The sequence below is a fragment of the Gavialis gangeticus genome, unplaced genomic scaffold (assembly GCF_001723915.1).
Source record: "Gavialis gangeticus isolate Ggan-Ray unplaced genomic scaffold, GavGan_comp1, whole genome shotgun sequence".
Taxonomy (NCBI): domain Eukaryota; kingdom Metazoa; phylum Chordata; order Crocodylia; family Gavialidae; genus Gavialis; species Gavialis gangeticus.
This window is the reverse complement of record NW_017728993.1, coordinates 26,452,488-26,467,659: the sequence shown is the minus strand read 5'-3', so window position 1 is coordinate 26,467,659 and position 15,172 is coordinate 26,452,488. Positions and strand designations below refer to the sequence as shown.

At 60.7% G+C, this 15,172-nt stretch overlaps 1 protein-coding gene and 1 long non-coding RNA gene across 7 annotated transcripts in view; one reads left to right on the top strand and one right to left on the bottom strand.

The window, feature by feature from the left end:
• Positions 1–15,172, top strand: part of RNF220 (ring finger protein 220) — a 241,196-nt gene that overhangs the window by 70,629 nt on the left and 155,395 nt on the right. The gene's annotated exons all lie outside the window — the stretch shown is intronic.
• Positions 2,422–15,172, bottom strand: part of LOC109286745 — a 15,888-nt gene continuing 3,137 nt past the window's right edge. Inside the window, exons 2-3 of the long non-coding RNA XR_002094664.1 lie at positions 12,971–12,973; positions 2,422–2,479 (exon numbers count right to left, since the gene is read on the bottom strand). This is a non-coding gene — a long non-coding RNA (uncharacterized LOC109286745). The remainder of the gene's footprint in view (positions 2,480–12,970; positions 12,974–15,172) is intronic.

Here is a 15,172-nt window from a genome sequence, read left to right as displayed (position 1 = left end):
GACACCTTGTACTCCTCTGCACAGGGGCACAGATTTCCTCCCCAGGTGGCACAGGGAGCACGTGCCAGAGCAGGGACTTGAATGCTAGAGCAGTGTATGTGTATGTGTGATGTTGGTTGTAGCCATGCTGGTCCAAGGACCCCCACGTTTACATTTTCCCAGACCTGCATTTTGCATATTGGCTTGTATTTTACCTAGGGGAGTACACGATTCACCAGCAGACTCTCTCTCTATGCCTGAAATAGCACGTTTGTGCCTGAAAGCTTGCAACAAGCAATTTTTCCAACTGTTTAGTTGGTCTAATAAAAGATATCACATCTACCCAAAAAACCTCGTCTGCCAGAGCAGTGTGCACCGTTCTGGGCTCCATGTTTGAAAAAAGGATGTGGAGAAGTTGGAGAGGGTCCAGAGGCAGGAGATGAACGTGATCCAGAGCTTGGAAGGCAAGGCAGGCGAGGAGAGGCTGGTGGAGCCGGGCACGTTCAGCTTGCAGAAGAGGTGCCAAGAGGGGCATGAGAGCGTCTCCTGCATGGCCGTGGAGGAGAGAGAGAGCTCCTTTTCTCTCACTGCAGGCAGCAGGGCATGGACCAGTGGCTTGACGTTGCAGCAAAGCAGGTTTAGGTTGGATCTTAGGAAACATTTCTTCGCTGTCAGAGCAGGGCGGCCGTGGGAAAGGGAAACTTCATCCCTGGAGGGGTTCAAGGAGAGGCTGGACAGGCATCAACCAGGGAGCATCTAGGTGCAGCAGTGCCTGTGCTCTGCTATGGGGATGTCTCAGGCCTCTGGGCTGTGCTGGGTGCCGTATGTCAAGTTGCTCCGAGGTTGGACACGGGGTTTGTCTGGGCTGGTTTGGATGGGGCTGATCCTGCACTAGGTGTGACCTTTGGGGCTCCCTGCCAGCCCCAAGGCTCTGGGATTTCTCTGAGCTCGGGCTTCCCAGAGCCTGTGCTCGTGCCTAGCAGCTGGCCCATCCTTCCTGCCCTTCGCGGGGAGGGCCTGTGTCTGCGCGACTGGCTCTCCCTGCACCGTCCGCGTGGTGCTCTGTGCGGGCGTGCGCACCTGACGGGGCTCGCACGAGTGTGCAAAACTCGTTTGCCGACCGCGGGGGCTGCTGGGGAGAAACATCTGTTCAAAACCAAGCGGTGCCTCCTGCTAAATGGCCTAGAAAGCCCTGGCGAGCGGGGTCCCGGGCGGAGGGCCGAACGCTGGGAATGTTTTGTCTGGAGGAGCCAGGCCCGGCGGAGGTGGGCGTCCGTGGGGGCTCCCACATCCTGAGAACCAGCCACATCTGGGGAAGTCGTTTGGCCAGCGCTGATGGCTCCCCAAGCCCGCCTGGCTTTAATGACTCGTGGTGCCGCAAGAAGTGGCCGTCTAATGACCATTCCATGCTCGGCCGGGGGAGCAGACCCCGCGCCGGCCGGAGGAGGGGGCTCAGCACCTTCCTCTCCCGGATGGATCAGGAGAGGGGTCTAGATCGAGCCCTCTGCCCTGGAAAGCCCTGAATTGGGAAGCTCATGGCTGGCTCTGAGCAGCCCTGGGTCTAGTTCCCATGTTCCCTGCCAGGGGACAGACCTCCAAGGGTGCAGGTCAGCGAGGAGGCTGGTACCGATGCCGCGTATCCCAGTCCAGTCTCCCTTTTGGACCAGCTGCCGGGCCTCCCTCCAGGCTCGAGGGACTTCACCCCCCCGGCTTTGTTGGGTGGCATCCACCCCTGTGTGCAGCGGGCAAGGATGCACCCTGTGGGGTGAGAGGGATCCTTACGGGGGTGCAAAGCCATGTGCTGGCCGTTGCAATAGGAAGCGGGATGGTGACCTGCGGAGGGGTTCATGGTGCCAGCCTGTGTTGAACTGGGCTGGTGGGTGGGGACAGCGCTGCCCTTCTCCCATCAGATGGGCCATAGTTAATCCTCCATGGAAGGAGTCCAGGGGCAATTCCCCATGGAAAGGACCACGGTTTCCCCCTCCCTGGTGGCAAGTTGGAGCCCACGAGCTCGGTCGAACCTCAAAAGTGGCGCTTCCCGGGTGGGATTTGGCATCAAAACAGGAAACAAAGATGTGTATAACTAATGCAAGGCAGACAAAGTTCTTTGGGTAAATGTGATATCTTTTATTAGACCGACTAAAATAGTCGGAAAAATTGTTCTTTGCAAGCTTTCAGGTGTCTGAAGTTGGTTTAATACAAGATTTACCCAAAAAAACCTTGTCTGCCTCCAACGCGGCTACAACCAGCACCTCTAACTAATGCGAGGGCATTCATTTCCACCCGGTTGTAATTGCACCCGGCGTGTCATTAAAATGTGGAGCTCGTTGCAGTGGAAGCTGATGATTTAGCCAGTCACCGAGGGTGGGACACGTGCGTGGTCGGTTGCTCTCGAGCAGGGGAGCCAGGGGCACGGCCTCTGCATCAGCCCTGCAGTGCAAGGGGGAGAGGAACGGGGGAAAACCCTGCTCCGACCCAGTCGCTCTCCCTCCAGCCTCCGCTCTGTGCCGCCGCATGATGTCGGATGCTGGGCGAGACGGACCCGGGGTCCAATCCGGCACACGGCGGCTCTGCGTGCACAGCAAGCGGAGGCGTGCGAGCAGGCCCTGCCTGCCCGCCCGCTCCTAGCCGTCGTGCTTTTGGGGGCCTCCACGTTCCCAGCAGCCGCGTCTGGCTCCGTTGGCAAGTAGCCGCGACATTTCTCCTGGCATTGTGATAACTCGCCCTGTCCCTCCCCCTGCCCCACGGGTCGGCCGAGACCCCCGGATGAATTTCCATGTCAATCCAAATGCAAAGAGCGCGCCCGACATGCCGGGTGATTTGCATATGCAGATGGATGCCGGGGTCACGCCACCCCGGCCGTGGGGCTGGCCGGAGACTGTCCGCTGCGCGGGTGAGAACTGCGCAGCCCCCCAGCCCGCGCGGGGCTCGGCCCCGGCTCATAAAGCCGCAGGTGTGGGATGTTGTTATTTAGTCTGCAGCCTGGTATGTGACAGCTCCTTTTCTCCCGGAGCGGTTTCAGATAATTAGCGCATTACGATTCCTGCACCTCGAGTGCGGGCGCGGGAGGGGAGAGGCCACCCTGCGACTACTTGTAATTTCACATCCTGTGTTTTATGGACCCGAACTGTTTGGGGCGGAGAGTCAGTGGGGGGGCTGGGGGGAAAGGGCAGACCCCTCCTCTCCTCCCACCCGCTCCATCGGCCCAACCGGGGTTGTTAGGGCGACCAAATGCTATTCGGCGCCTTGGCATCGGGCTCGTTTGCAAAAGTTTTTCTTTTTGTTGTTGTTGTTGGCTGCGGTGGTTTTGGAGCAAGATGCTCCCTGCGCCCGGCCCGGCTCCGCGCTCCCTGTTTCTTTTTTTTATTGCGCGCTTATCACCTCTTTCCCTCCTGCTTTGGAGATTGATTTCCTTTCCTTTCTCCCCTATTCAGGGCCTAAACGCAGAATGTTCGATATTTCATTTGAGGCCGCTAATCGCATTACCGCCCTTGACGTTTTACAGATATCATATTATGGGCGCAAATTTGGCAAATTATTAGCGCTGTAATGTATAGCTTGTCAAAGGTATTTAAGACGCTAAGAGCCCTGGGCTTATCGGGGTTAGCAGAGAGCTCACATGGAGCTTTTGAAATGCAGAGAGCCGGTTATAAAACACACTGTGACTCTCTTTTCAGCTTGTAAAAGGGAAGAGGGGGAAAAAAAAGAGAGAAAGAAGGAGAGAGAAAGGAGGGGAAAAATGTCATCCGTCTATCAGGGGCGTCCAGGGCTGATAACAAGCAGAATTCTTCTCTGTGGGTTTCACTGGAAATGTGAGAAGCTTTTAAAACATTTCACAAGCTGTCTGGGAAAGAGGAAAAATCTTTATTGAAAGGATGTAGCAATCTTTTTACTGCGCTCTATTTATCTCCTGGGAAAGAGCCGCAAGCAGGAGTTCCCCTCCCAGCCGGCAGCCTATCTCGGGGGCTGCGCCCCGGTGCCGACGGCCGCAGCGGCTCCCACCCGGGGTCTCCGAGCTCTCCGGGTCCGGCGGTGCCTGTTCGGACGTCGGTTGCAACGGCCCGATCCTCTCCCTGGCACAGGCCTGAGTTGCACCCTCTTCCCTTTGCACCCGGGGAAGACCAGCGAGAGGATGCGGATGTGCCCCCCCATCCAGCCGCGCAGGCGAGGGGAGCGAGCCCCCTTTCCTCCCGGCCCGGCTGGGCACAGAGGCCGACAGTAAGTGCGGGCGTCTGCCTTCGTGCCCTCTTTGCCCCCTGAACTCGGCTCCGAAACCGGGGTCCAGCCCCGCGAAGGCTGCGTGGGGCTGTCAGGGGTCGTCGCCCTCTGCGCCCGTATTGTGGAGCTGGCGAGCGTGGAGGGGGCGGTGGCGCGGCCGCGATTCACTCCCCGCTGGCGGCAGAATGGATATCATGCCTCTGATTATGGGCTGAGATGGCGCCCCGCCGACGGCAGCAAGCCGTAAATAAGCAAACTCCGCGCAGCAAGGGTGCTTGCGTGCATGTGTGTCTGCGTGCGTGTGCATGCACACGTGTGGGGTGCGAGTGATGGGTGAGGGACCCAAGTAGGGGCTGACTGGATCTGTATGTGCAGGCGGTGTGGGGAGGACCGAAGTAGGGGCTGACTGTATGTGTCGTGCATGTGCACGTGTGTGTGCGATATAGGAGGGACCCAAGTAGGGACTGACTATCTTTGTGTCTGTGCATGCATGTGTCTGTGTGCCTGATATGTGGGAGAGTCTGCACACAGGTTGGGGCTGAGTGTGTATCCCTGGGGGGGGGTGTATGTGCACACTCGCATGTGTGTTTGTGCACATGTGTGATGCATGAGCAGGACTGCACTCAGATGGGGGGCTGATTGAGTATCCTTGTGTGTGTGTGTAAGTGCACACCTGCACACGTGCATGTGTTTGTGTGCATGTCATGTATCAGAGGGACTGCGCTCAGGTTGGGGTCTAACTGTGATTATGCTTGTGCAGACATGTGCGCGCGTGTGTAAGAGGGACTGCACCCTGGTAGCTGCTGACTGTATCCGTGCGTGCCCTTGTGAGCACATCCATGTGCGCAGCGTGTGCAGGAGCCTTTGCCGTGAGGAGGAAAGGCAGGAATGCCGGCAAGAGGGCAGGGGGCTTACATTGTAGAGCAGTGGGGCGTGCGTGCGTGTGCACGTGTGAATATGCCACAAGGTACATGAGTTCCTGTGAGCTTGGGAAAGCCCACGACCTGCCTCCCTTCTGCAGCAGGCCCCGGCCCCCCGTTTTGGGCGAGGGGGGTCTGCAGTCTCATCGGAGCCCCTCTGCAAGCATGAGCCCCCAGGCCCGTGCCCCCGTGAGCACCCCAGATGGGGCGGGGGCAGGCGTGGGGTGCATCTGGTGCACCTGCCCCCGTGGCCTGTGCCCTGCAGCCCGTGGCCACCAAGAAGGAAAGCGAAGAACGGACTCGGCGCTGGGCGTCAGCTCCCGCACGGGCCCAACCTGGTGAAGGTGGCAGCCTCGCGGCCCCCCAAACGGGGCTCCTGACCCTCTTCACGCTCCAGGACACCCAGGTGGGGCTGGAGGGACGCGGCCTGGCTGTGGCTGAGAAGAAGGGGGACCGTTGCATGCTCTAGGCTGCTCACCATGGGGCTGAAATCCTTGTGGTTTGGCCTGGGATGACTTGGGGCTGCTCCCTGCTCCCAGGCTGGGAGGACATCAGTTTTCTCCCATTCCCTGCCTTGGTGCAGACACGTCAGCCATCTGCCGGGCCGGACCGAGCTCCCCAGGGGCTGCACATGTCCAAGGAAGCCTGCGATGGGGGAAGGCAGGTGACCTGCCCTGTCTAGGGCCCTTGCGGGGCCGCAGAAATTGGGGCCGTGCGGCTGTGGGGTGCCAGTGTGGACAGCGGGGCGCTCCGGCCAGCTCCTGGAGGGGGGGCAGGGGCAGCAATGCCTTTCCCAGCCGTTTTGTCAGCATCCCTCAGTCCGGTCCCCGGCTGTGCATCCCCAGGAGCGCACATCTGTCCGGGGCAAGTCCAGGGGTGTCACTGACGGAGCGGACAGAGCAGCGTGTGCCCCCCCGGGACGTCCGCGGGAGCTCGAGGGGGTATCTGGGATCTGGAGAGGAAACGGGAGCTGGTGTGGACGAGGGTGCAACGGGAGCAGGAGCCTGGCCAGGCCGGAGGCGCTGGGATCCCGTTGTCCTGCTGGCTCCCTTTTCCTTCGTAGCCTCCTGCGACGCGGCGTCCCCCCTCTCTCCTATGAAATGGCGCATCGGTAAGTGCTACTTAAGAAAACACATGTTCTCCCCCTTGAAGGCAGCCCCCGCCGGCTCCCCCCCCACCAACACCTTTCTTTATTCGACGCAAACCTCACCAAGGGGAATTTGCAACAACTGCGGTGATAAATCCGCCCGCAGATAATTGGCAAGAAAACAACACTTGTGCAGTATATAACGTTTTATGGTTGTTTCATGTACTTTATTATAATACTAATGAGCAGTTATATATCAGGAGCTAACTGCACGCCGGATTAGCTTGTTAGCATGATATGAAATGGCAGAGCAAATAGTCCAGTCCCCCTCACCCGCGCGCCCTCCCCCCTACCTCCCGTTCCCATTTGCACTGAGTAATTAGTATGCAAATTAGACCCCGGGACCACACAAGTTCCAGTATATTACAAGGGCTTTATTATGCTCTTGTGAGTAGATGATGGAAACGGCCCATGACAGTGTTTATCTCACTACCTCTCCCTTTTTCTCTCCCTCCTTCTCGCATACGTTGGCACAGAGTAAACAGGCTGGGAGCTGGGCCCCGCCACGTTACGGCTCCCTGAAGGTCTCGCCAGCTTGCCTTTCTCCCGGCGCCCGGCGTTAAGAGCTTCCTCCTGGAAGCCGCGTAACAATGATGTTCGTAATAATAATCATGCTGATGATGATGGTGATGATGATGGTAAGAGCAGCCTCGGCTCTGGCAGGGGAGAGATCGGAGCGAAGTTGCCGCTACCGCTTGTCGCCCCTTTGGCTGCCCGGTGCGGCCGGAGCATCCTCCGCGCCCCGGGTGCAGGGTCCGGAGCGTGGCCAGAGCTTGTTGGCGAGCTGTTGAGAGCAGCCGGTTTGCTCCCGGCGGCATTCCTCCTCCCCCCACCTTGCTCTGTATTTCTCCCGCGCGCTCTCTGCACCTCGCTGGGATGATCGCTGCCTCTCGAGTGCCTTTGGTGTTGCACTGACCTCCCTGGAGACTGGACGTCTCCGTTTCTGCGGGCCGCGGGCACGTCCCCAGGACGGCTCTGCCAGCGTGACTCACTCTTGGCTCCCAGGTGAGAGGAGCTCGGTCTCCATGGCTCGCTGACCGGCCTGCTGGGAACGCTGGGAGCCTGGGCTGCAGTTGCACTGCTGGGGCAGGTCGAAGCAGAAACCATCCGCTCCCGGGGTCTGGGAGTTACTAGTCATCGTTAGTAACCCAAGAGTCCTCACCGGCTGGCATGGATCCGCTTCCCGTCTCGTGCCCGTCCCTCCAGCTCCGCCGTCGCCCAGTCGTGGCAATCGTCGCACCAGGATGGGATTTGCTGTCAGAATTGCCCACGGGGCTGGAAGGGCCCAGGCAAGTCCTGGTACCGACTCACGTGCCTGTTAGCCCGTCCCGTTCACAAATAGAGCAAGCCCCAGCTGGAAGGCACTTGGGATCCTAGAAAATTTGGCCTGGAAGGGACCTCGGGGGGTCGCATCTAGTCCAACCCCCTGCTCCAAGCAGGACCAGTCCCAACTATGTCATCCCAGACAATGCTTTGTCCAGCCGGGTCTTCAACACCTCCAAGGATGGAGACTGCACCACCTCTTGCTCCATTGCTCCCGTTGGACCCACGGCGATGGACGTGCGCTGCAACAATGGCGTTAATAGTAATAATCATAATGCTGATGATGGTGATGCTAGGAGCAGCCTCGGCTTCAGTGACTAAGTTTGCTGGCTCTGCATTGTTATCCATGGATTCACAGATCCATTAGGGCTGGAAGGGATCATCGGGTCCAGCCCCTGCCCGAGGAAGGCAGCCTGAGCAGGGGCTGATAGTGGGGGGTGCAGACCAGGGTCGTGGCTGCCCATGGATGCCAGGCTGCCTGTTTCCACCCATGCTGGAAACCAGGCATTAGGTCTGCGGGTAACAGACCCCCAAATGCAGCCGAGGGGGATCTGGGATGGGGAAACGGGGAAGGCAGGTGATTTATCTAGCAGCAATAGCCCTCCGGATTGACACCGGGTTGTACATCGAGGAGGTCGCCAGTGCCGTGAGTTGCTGAGTCTTTGCATCGTTCAGGTCATTCCCTCGCACGGGGGTGTGCACCGCTGCGGGTTTCTCCTGACGACGTCTCGCTCTCCCCCGGCTTTCTGGGCTGGCCGGCGTGGGCACGTGCTCTTCCCAAAGGCGAGAAGAAAGCGGAGGTGTGGCAGGGGAGCAAACGGGGATCCTCACCTGGCTCCCTTAGCCGTGCCCTTTGTGGCCTGGGGACCAAAGTGCTCCCAGCCCAGGGAGAAAGACCCACCAGCCCCCGAGAGAGAGAGGAAAAAAAAATTGGCTGCGTTCGTACTTAGCATCAGGAAGAAGGGGAAAAAAATCTGTGTAGCCGGCAGTTTTTGTAAAGCGTTGAAGTGCACCACACATCACCCCCTGACAGGCCCTGATGTTAGCTCCCAGAATGGATCACAGGAGACTCATTAGAAAAAACAAATATTATCGCACGCTGAAATGATTTATGGAGAAAAATGAAAAATTTTGTGTTGTTGCGTCCTCGCTCTCCCGCTCTCCTCTGCTTTCGCTCAGGGAAGTTATTTATGGCACCGGGCCCTCGGCTAGAGCACGGCACCGCTCCGAGCTGCTTGCTACTGCAAACTGCTTGTGTTTGGGTTTTATTAGTGACTTAAAACTTCCTTCTCCTCTCGCCACCCCCCCTTTTCTCTCTTCATTATCCCAGATTAACTGAGATTTCATGTCTGCCCCTTGCACGTTGAACAGTGATCCTAGCACCACCCGAGCGGTGCATAAAATGCCGTAGACCCCGGGAAGGCAGGCAGGCCAGCGTGCCTGCCCCGCTCATCTGCTTGGCACCGGGACCTTTGCGGGAACCGGAGTGACAATTTATTGTCAAAGAGGCAAATGCAAAAAGATCTGGGTCCAGATCTGAGGCCTGCAGCTGTTCATCACATAGATGCACCAAGCCAAAAGGCTGAAGGAGCAAGCTAGGGAAAGACCCAAAGAGCAATCCCCCGTCACCCTAACTTGTGTAGCCCCTGGGAGGAATTAAGCTCTGGCAGGGGGCGAAGGGCAGGTCTCCACCCGCCGCGACACCGCGTCATTTGAGGCCCGAAGAACGAGATCTCTAGTAAAACCACCTGGGCCAAAACCATCATGGTGGGAGCTCGCCTGCTGTCAGGGTCAGGAGGGGTCTGCACGCCCCAGGGCCTGGGTTCAGATCCCACCAGAGCTCATGGTCCGTCTGCCCCAAAGCACCCAAGTCGCCCGCAGCTTGAGCGATGCACGGTGCTGACCCCGGAGCAGGTTTTGTGGGCACACGGCGTTCGCCTCCGGTCCCCTCCTCCTCCCGCCGTGCATCGCAGATGCCGCGCGCTGCTCCGGACGTGGCTGCATCCCAGCAAGACATTCGGGGCTGTGGGGTGCGTGCTCCAGAGATGGAGATTCATTGCAACTGGGCTGCTTTTTTTGCAAAAATATTTATTCCTATATATATATATATATATACACACACACACAACTCCACCTTCAACACTGCCGAGTGGCCCTTGTGGTGCAGTTGGCAGCTCAAAGCACACTAAAAACCTGAGACGGAGACGTCCCTTGTGACGTGCCCAGGACCAGGCTGGTCCCCACTGGCTCGCTCTGGCAACGGAGCGGGGAGCGGTCGGCCTGGGAGCTGTTCCCGGCCCCAAAAGAGACCTGCGGTGTGATCTGGACCAAGGGACCATGGACCGGATGCGCCGCTCCTGCATGTTCAGACCCTCTCCACTGCACCCAGCTGCTCTGCTCTGTGCCTCAGTTTCCCTGTCCCTAAAGACGCTGCCCTTGGCCGAGTCCCCTAAAATCAGATGGGGCCTGGTGGGATCCCAAGGGGGTCTCATGCCAGCAAGCCCGTGGAGACCGGTGGCCCGCGAGCTGGTGCTTGCTGCCCGTCTGGTGCAGGGGCTGCAGCAAACCCAGCACCGAAAGCTGCCCTTCCCCTGCCGAGAGCCCTCCACCATCATGCTCCAGGGTAAATACTGGGGGGGGAAACACCCCAGTCCCCAAGCAGGAAAGGTGGGACGTGCGCATGCTTGGGGTCGGCCTCATTGCGGAGGCACGTCAGGGCCGTACCCCCCTTCTCCCCACTATGTGCCCCTCTCATCTCCTCCTGTTGGGTCTGGCTAAGTGGCTCTCCTCGAGCGCCTCGCACATGCAACGCGGGGAAGCCGGGGTCTCCCTTTCGGGGCACGACCCCCGTTGCACCCCGGCTGGGTGCGGGCCCCCCCCGTGGTGGCTGGCAGGCTCCTGTCCCCTTGACACGGTTGCTAAGTGTCCCCAGGGCTGCGGCGAGCACGCCGGCCCTGGGCCTCCGCCTGGAAACTCTCTGGGTGGTGCACGGCCCTATTCTTCGCGCGGCCGCTCCCTCTCTCAGCATCCCCAAAGCAGTGCAATAAGCTTTCCGGAGCGATGGTTATCGCCTGCCCTTTTCCTCCGCTTCCTCTTTGTACTGAGCCTTCCACGTGAGCTGAGCCCCAGAGACCTCCCAGCCCTTGCCCCCCTCCGCGCTCTTCCCCAACGGGGCCTGATTGTCTTTCAATGGAGCCAGGAGCGAAGCAGGGGTTAATACCCACTGACACCTGCAGCTCGGCTGGTGCTGTTGACATGGGGGTAGGGGGAGGACGGGAGGGCTGGGGGGGCCGCGGGGAGAAGAGATCGTTGGTGGCTTTATTATGAAGAGCTCAGCAGGCCTGGGGCCGTCTATTGTCCAAGTGGCAAATAAATAAATAGGAGAAAGCAAGTCTTCCCTATGGCTCAGCAACGGGAGGTTAACAGCTGGACATGACATGACAAATTGGGCATTTTTCCGTGGGGGCTGATCTTAACAGCTCTGTGTGTGAGAGCCCGCGGGGAGGGGGAGAGCCCGGGGAGAGGAGGGAGGCAGGGACAGGCTTTCCAGCCAGCATCCATTTCACTTCGGAAGTCACTTGGCCTTGTCCTGCGTCACGTCGCGCTCCTCTGCCCAGCCCCGGGTTGAGGGAGATGCTCTGGGCTGGTGCCCCGAAGCCCCGGGTGATGCTCTGAGCTGGTGCCCAGCCCAGCCGGGGCAGAGGGAGATGCTCTGAGCCAGTGCAGGAGTTGCAAGCCATGAACCCGTGCTGAGTCGGGCGAGGCTGGGTCAGGGCCGCGGTACCGCGCCGGTCTCTGGGGCGCACCAGGAGCACGGCGGGCTTGGCTGGCTGCTCGCACCTGGGCACACAGAGGACGTGGGTCCAGCAGTGGATCCGCTGTGAACAGCGCCCTCGCCGCGCTCGGCCCCTGGCCTTCCCCCTCTGTGCCTTGCTGGGGGATGACCCCGTAGAGCGAGGCCTGGATCCTGCACCGTTTGCCCCGGGGCTTTGCCGCGGGCGTGTGAACCCTGCAGGAAACAGTCTGCTGTCCCCAACGCGCCGGGTGTCGCTTGCTCATATGGCTCAGGTGGAGACTTGGCTTTATTCAGGGAGTTATGCAGGCTGAAAGGCCCCGCAGTCTCCCTCTTGCAGCCATGGGTGCTAACTCTAGGCCTTCAACTGTGCAGCGTCCAGATGGGGATTTGGGGCCAGGGGCCGCAGGAGCCGGTGGCACCGTGGCAGACCGTGTAGCAGCCCGGAGGGAGGTGCAGAGCTCAGGTGAACCCCCCCAGCCCCATCCCGCAGCCCCCGACACGGGGTCCTCGGCAGCGGAGGGGAGGGGAGACCCTGGCCTCGCTCCCCTTGGAAACAGCCAGCCGCAATATTAACTGCAAGAATGTGCCCGGGCTTCGCCCCCAGCCCTCTGCCCCGGCTCCACTTCCTGGGGGAGGCCAGGCGGAGGAAGGCAGCGTGTTTGGACAGCCCAAGTGTCAACTAATTAGCGGGCGGTCGCAGGCCCATTTCCCGGGCAGCTGGCTGGAGGCAGGGGCGCAGGCGCCCCTCGCCGCTTGCATCCCACCCGCGAGCAATGGGGCAGCTGCTGCTTTGATCTGGGGCGGGGAGCGGGGGTCCCAGGTGAGCTCTTCCCACTGTGCCGCGGCGTCCCAGCACCAAGCCTGGGTCCGGGCCGGGGTTGAACAGTGTCAAACCTCCCTCCGTCCCGGTCTCCCCAGGGCGCGCTCCAGTGCCCCGGTTCGTGGGGGTCTCACCCCTTCCTCTCCCCGATTTCCAGGCCTCTCCGGCTGTGCTCTCTGCACAGACCCATAAATGAAGTGTAATAACCCAAGCGGTGATTGTTTTCCCTGCAATAGCTGTGGAAATCTCTCCCCTGAGAGCGCCGAGCTGCCAGCCCCGGGTATTAGATCACAATCCCACTAACCTTCCTGTCCCCTGGGCCATAGCTTGCCGCCACCGCCCGCGGAGCCAGGCACTATTTATTATATCTGCTGGCCTGGGCGCGCGGCGGCCTGTGCCGGGAGCCTGATGGGGCTGGAAGGCAAAAGGCCCTCGGGGGGCAGGCGGAGACGGATGCCAGGCTCGGCCTGCCCCGTGGATGGACATTGCGCCCGGGGCCGTGGGGTGCGGGAGCCCAGGTCCTCCCCGATGCAGGCAGGGGGTTGCGGTTGCTCCGCCGTGCCCCAGGGCCGTGTCTCCGAGAGCTGGGAGCTGCTTCATGCTCTTCGGGGAGCATCGGCGTGCAAAGACCCCGGCGAGCGTGGCCGGGACCACCGGCTGCTCCCGCCGGCTGACGGAAAGCCCCTGGGAGCATCCTGGCTTCTTCCTGCCCCATCAGCAGGCCGTAGCGGGGCAGCGTCGTGCATGGTGCCCTCTCCGGGTAGCACTTCCTTAGGCTGCTGTTGGTGCATTTGCTGTGCCCGGGGGCGGTTTGCCTGCTCAGGCGTGTTGGGGCATGACGTGGACGAGGAGCAGTGCAAAGCGGTGCCCCGTGGCTCATCTGTTGCTCGTGGCTCCTGGAGCAGCAGGCCCCCAGGCACAGGAGCAAGGGGCGTCCCCGCTGCTTGCAGAGGTGGGACATTGCAGCTTTGCTGCCCGGCAGCCTCAAACACCGCGAATCCGACCCAGGCCGTGCGCTGTAGGATCCGGCCACGCTCCCACGTGTCCCCCACGTGCCCAGGACTCGCCTGCAGTGCCCTTTGCTGCAGTGCCGAGGGTGGCATGCGGTCACCGGCATGCCAGGGCGGTTGTGTACTTGGAAAGAGATGCTCTCCCGTGGCAGGGCACGGATCGGGGCCACGAGAGGGTCCCTTTTCCCGGAACCGGCCCCCTTCCCCCCGCCCGTTGCTCTCCTGTCTGCCGTGCCGCGCTCCAGCCCCTAACGGCTGCTCTGAGCCCACAGCCTGATTGAATTTGGAAGCCTTTGTTTACAGATGTCTGGCTGTACAGGGGTATTTATTGAATTTTCCATGAAATGTTGCTCCCCTAATGCTATAAAGAGCTGCCCACATCAGAGGCGCTGCACGTTAACGGATCGGGTTACGCCGAGATGCATCGCTCTCCTGCGCCGGCCACGTTTCACACTTGCCGGGGGCTGGGGGAGAGCGGATGTCCCCGTGCCTGCCCTGCCAGGCGGCTGCCCGTGGCCCGTTGCACCCCGGCATGCCTCGCTCTCTCGGAGGGCAGCCTGTCCTGCAGCCGGGAGGGTTCGGGCGAGACCTCTTCTCTGCCGACGAAGGGATTTAGGTGCCTCCAGGGCTGGCCGCTGCAGAGAGAAGAGGCTGGGGGGATGGCGGCGAGCCCGAGACAGCCGGGCACGTCCTTTGTCCTGGCGCCGTCGTCCAGACCCTCGCAAGCGAAGCGGAGGAGCCGGCTTCCCCAAGGAGACCCCCGCCGCCTCCCCTGACCTCGGCGCATCGCTCCTAACCTCCGGCGTGGGCAGGAAGGGAGGCTGAGCCTGGCCCGCGGAGGGCACATCCGGCGCGGTGGCAGCTGGAGGAATGCCTCTTCCTTCCTCGAGAGAGAGAGAGGAGCACAAAACCATCTTGCAAAGCGCTGGGTCAAGAGCCCCAGGATCCCCGATGTAAAATAAATGGTTCTCGGGAGAGAGCATGTGTTCACCATGTTAGAAAAACAACCCCCTGCAAACAGCACATACCGCACGCGGCCCGGGGCGGGGGGCCGCGGGCCCAGCATCAGAGCAGCACCCCGCCCCCCGTGCCGGCCGTATCTCCACGCCGGGCCCGGGGAGGGCCGGGACGGTCATGGGATTGTTTTCTCAGATTCGATCGGTTTATTTATCCTTGGTCCAAGCTCCCATCTGGTCCGACTTCAAAGGGGGGCTGCAGCGAAGTGGGGAAGCCACCAAGAGAGACTCGGCAAACAGCAGTTGTGCAAAGTATATAAATATTCCCGGACACAGAAGTGACTGTGTCTGACGCGCCGGCAGGTGTGGCCGCGGACGCCTCGTCCTCTGCTCGCCCCGTCCCGTACGTGCCCCTCTGCTATTCGCATGAGCTCGGGCACGGATGGCACGAATGCCTGGACCAAAAATGCTCCCTCCTTTCGTGTAACACTCAAGCCCTTGAAGGCTGCCCCTGATTGCAAGTGCGTTGGGGGCAGCCGGAGATGCCCTGGGTCTGAACGCTGGGGCTGTGCCCCTCTTTCCCCTCTGTATTGGCAGGTGACGTATTAGACGTGGCCCCTGCCAGGCTCAGGCTCCGGCGGGTCAGAGGGGAAGGTTTAAATTGGGACCCTTCACCCGTTTGAAGCCCCGCTTCAATGGATGGAGATGGAGTCCAGGGGGACTGTGAGTGCTGCCCGACGGAGCCAGGACTGCTCAGCAGTGTGTCATGAGGCCTGTACTGCTCCCTGCAGAGGGAGATTCCTGCTCCCGTCCGGTGAAGCAGACGGCGGCCACGACGGTCCGGGAGGAGCAAGAAGCTGGGGGGTTTTGAGGTCTCTTATCAGACCAGCTCTCTCGTCGGCAGATGCTGGAGGAGCAGAGACCAGATGGACCCAGGCCCACGTCCCGAGGAGCTGCCCCCAAAGGCACCCCCCCCCGCCCCCCCCAACAACCTCACTTAAAC